The 3,585-nt window shown below is 45.5% G+C and overlaps 1 non-coding gene across 1 annotated transcript; it reads left to right on the top strand.

Moving 5' to 3' along the window:
• Positions 1-281: 281 nt before the first annotated feature.
• LOC114817622 lies at positions 282-419 on the top strand. Its single transcript, XR_003765483.1, has one exon. It is a non-coding gene; the product is annotated as a small nucleolar RNA SNORA7 (small nucleolar RNA).
• The last annotated feature ends 3,166 nt before the right edge of the window (positions 420-3,585 follow it).

The raw sequence follows: 3,585 nt of genomic DNA, 5'->3' as shown, positions 1-3,585 counted from the left end.
TCCCTCTCCCCACCTCACAACACATGTCTATATGTACATATCTTTAATTAGATTTATTTATATTGATGCCTCTTTACTTGTATTGATGTCTGACTCCCACCCCCTAGACTGTGAGCCCATTGTGTGCAGAGCCTGTTTCTCTTTATTTGCTGTTTTGTACTTTCCAAACACTTAGTACAGTGCTCTGCATGTAGCAAATAATAAATATGATTGAATTGAAAGTAAGAAATCAATCAATCATATTTATTTAGCACTTATTACTTACCATTTAAGCATTTGGGCCCCTCTCAGGGTCGCACCTGGAGAGTTTCCAGTACTCTACCAGTCTCAGCTATGGGTGGGAGAGTCAAGCAGAGGCATACCCATTCCATTCCTAGCTTGGGCAGTGGCTAGCAAGTGGAAGGCAATCAGCTACAATTCGAAATTCACCCATGCTGGGCAGCAGCGGCATGAGAGAGAGTCGAGGGTGGAGACTCAAGTTTACTATGTGGAAGGAGGCGATGGTAAACCACTTCCATATTTTTACCAAGAAAACCCTATGGATACACTACCAGACGATGGCAGATGGAGAGCGGGGCGTTCTGGGAGAGATGTGTCCGTGGTGTAGCTAGGGGTCAGAAATGACTCGATGGCATAAGACAAGTGTTTGGAGAGTATAACAGAATTAGCAGACATGTTCCCTGCCCATAATGAGCTTACAGTCTAGAGGGGGAGACAAGAAAGTGTTGGAAGCACTGGAAAGTCATATGGAGCTTGAAGAGTGTGGCAGGAGATGATATGTCACACGTGTCTTGCCTCTACCCAGAGGAAATTAGCAAAACAAGGCCCATTATAATGAAATATACAGTATGCAGCATTTTACTGTATGGGGTGGCTGTTATAATTTGAAGTTTCAGGTTTGGTTATGTGATGTCAGCCTTGCATGCCTTGATTTTACACTGCTAAGAAAAAAGTTTTTCTTGCAAATTCCCTTTTAATTGGTTTGAAAATGGGTCCCCAAAAGTCACATGGGGATCAAGTTTACCCTCCCAATTTTCCTTGGGGTCCCCTTCCCTGTCATCTCTGAGACAGGGAACGTTTTGGACTGTGAGCACCCTTCTAGACCATGAGCCCGTTGTTGGATAGGGATTGTCTCTGTTGCCAAACTGTACTTTCCAAGCGCTTAGTAAAGTGCTCTGCACCAGTAAGTGCTCAATAAATACGATTGAATGAATGAATGAGAGGGGTTTGTCGGGGAAGGGAGCGATGGAGAGATTCTGTCAGGGCCTGTGGCTGAGGGAGGCAGGTCCAGGAAAGTTGCCCTTTGTGCCCCTTGGTTAGGGTGGTCTTCTGGCCTTCTGCCTTGGGATTCTCAGAATCTGTCCATTATTGGGCACAGCCAGGCTTTCACTAAGGGAGGGAGTGGTGATGGCAAGCAAGCTGGGCCTGGACCTCCAGTGTTCTTATCTCTTGTCTACCCTAAATATTAGCTCTTCCATATATGCAAGTGTAGCCAACATCTTCTCTGTTGAGAACCTTATAAATAGTCATGATATTTACTAAATACTTATTATGTTCCAAACTAAAGAAATAAAATATGTACTCCTAAACTAGAATCCAGAGCAGAATTTGGGTTCTTCCTTGAATGAATTTGGAACTGCTTCACTACATATGCTAGATTGTAAGCTCTTTGTCCCCCTTTCAGGGTTGCATGTGGAGAGTTTCCAGTACTCTACCAGTCTCAACTGGGGGAGGGAGAATCAACACGAGGCATATCCATTCCATTCCTAGCTTGGGCAGGGGCTAGCAAGTGGAAGACAATTTGCTACAAGTCAAAACTCACCTGTGTTGGGCAGCAGTGGCACAGGAGACTCGAGAGCGGAGACTCAAGTTTCCTGCACGGACGGAGGATTGGTAAACCATCTGTATTTTTACCAAGAAAACTCTATGGATACCCTTCCAGAACGACTGCAGATGGAGGTGGAGCATTCATTCAATAGTATTTATTGAGCGCTTACTATGTGCAGAGCACTGTACTAGGTGCTTGGAATGTACAATTCGGCCTCATCTGTAAAATGGGGATGAAGACTGTGAGCCCCACGTGGGACAACCTGATTCCCCTATGTCTACCCCAGTGCTTAGAACAGTGCTCGGCACATAGTAAGCACTTAACAAATACCAAATACCAAAAGATAGATACAATTCCTGCCCATTGAAGGGCTTTTCTGGGAGAGATGTGTCCATGGCATCGCTACAGGTCGGACACGACTCGTCAGCATAAGACAACAACAACAAACTCCTTGCGGGCCAGGAATCTGCCTACCAAGACTGTTCTACTCTTCCAAACATTTAGTATATTGCTCTGCCCACAGTAAGAGCTCAGTAAAGATAACTGGACATATAATATTCAATTTATTAATAATGGATAATGGAATGAAGTATTAAATCTTGAATATAATTAAATATCAATATATATTCACCTCCCCCATATCTTGCCCCTAATGAAAATTGGAACTATCAGGCGTTATCTCTGTAAAATCTCCCCTGGTCCTCTCCAGTCCCTCCCCATTCCTGCCCCTTCTTCAACTCTCCCATCTTTCCCAACAGTATCTCAGGAGGAGATCTCTTGCTTTCTCTCAAAATCCACCCCTTCAACATCAGCATCCGACCCCACCCCTTTGCACCTAATTAAAACACTTGCTCCATTCCTCCTTCCCTCTCTGAATGCCATCTTCAGGTGTTCTCTCTCCAATGGCTTCTTCCCCACTTTCAAACATGCTCATCCCTTCTTCCTTCCCTGACTGCCATCTTCAACTGTTGGCTCTCCAATGGCTTCCACTGCTATCAAACATGCCCATGTCTCCCAACCCATTGACCCCACGGCTCCCTCCAGTTGTTGCTCCATCTCCCTCCTACCATTCCTCTCCAAACTCCTTGAGCAAATTGTCTACACCTGCTGTCTCAAGTTCCATTCCTCCAATTATCTCCTTGACCCCCTCAGATCTGGCTTCCAACCCCTTCACTCCATGGAAATCTTCCTTTCAAAGATCACCAATGATCTCCTCTTGCCAAATCCAATGGCTTCTACTCCAACCTAATCCTCCTCAACCTCTCAGCTGCCTTGGACACTGTCGACCACCCCCTTCTCCGGGAAACGTTATCCAACTTTGGCTTCAGTGACACTCTCCTCTCCTGGTTCTCCTCCTGTCTCTCTTGCCGCTTATTCTCAACCTCTTTTGTGGCCTTCTTCTCTATCTCCCAGCCCCTAACTGTGGGTGTCCCTTAAGGTTCAGTTCTGGGTCTCCTATTCTTCTTTTACACCCACTCCCTTGGAGAATTCATTCGCTTCGATGGCTTCAGCTACCACCTCTATGCAGATGATTCCCAAATCTACATCTCCAGCCCCAATATCTCTCTCTTCTGACAGTCTCACATTTCTTCCTGCCTTCAACACATCTCTACTTGCATGTCCTGCCATCACCTCCAGCTTAACATGTCTAAAACTCCTTATATTCCCAATCAAATCCTGTTCTCCCCTGACTTTTCCATCACACTAGACTGCACCACCATCCTTCCTGCCTCACTGCTCCATAATCTTGGCATCAA

The sequence above is a fragment of the Ornithorhynchus anatinus genome, chromosome 16, assembly GCF_004115215.2.
Source record: "Ornithorhynchus anatinus isolate Pmale09 chromosome 16, mOrnAna1.pri.v4, whole genome shotgun sequence".
Classification (NCBI taxonomy): domain Eukaryota; kingdom Metazoa; phylum Chordata; class Mammalia; order Monotremata; family Ornithorhynchidae; genus Ornithorhynchus; species Ornithorhynchus anatinus.
The sequence above is the reverse complement of the archived record's forward strand: the minus strand, read 5'-3'. Positions and strand labels throughout refer to the sequence as shown.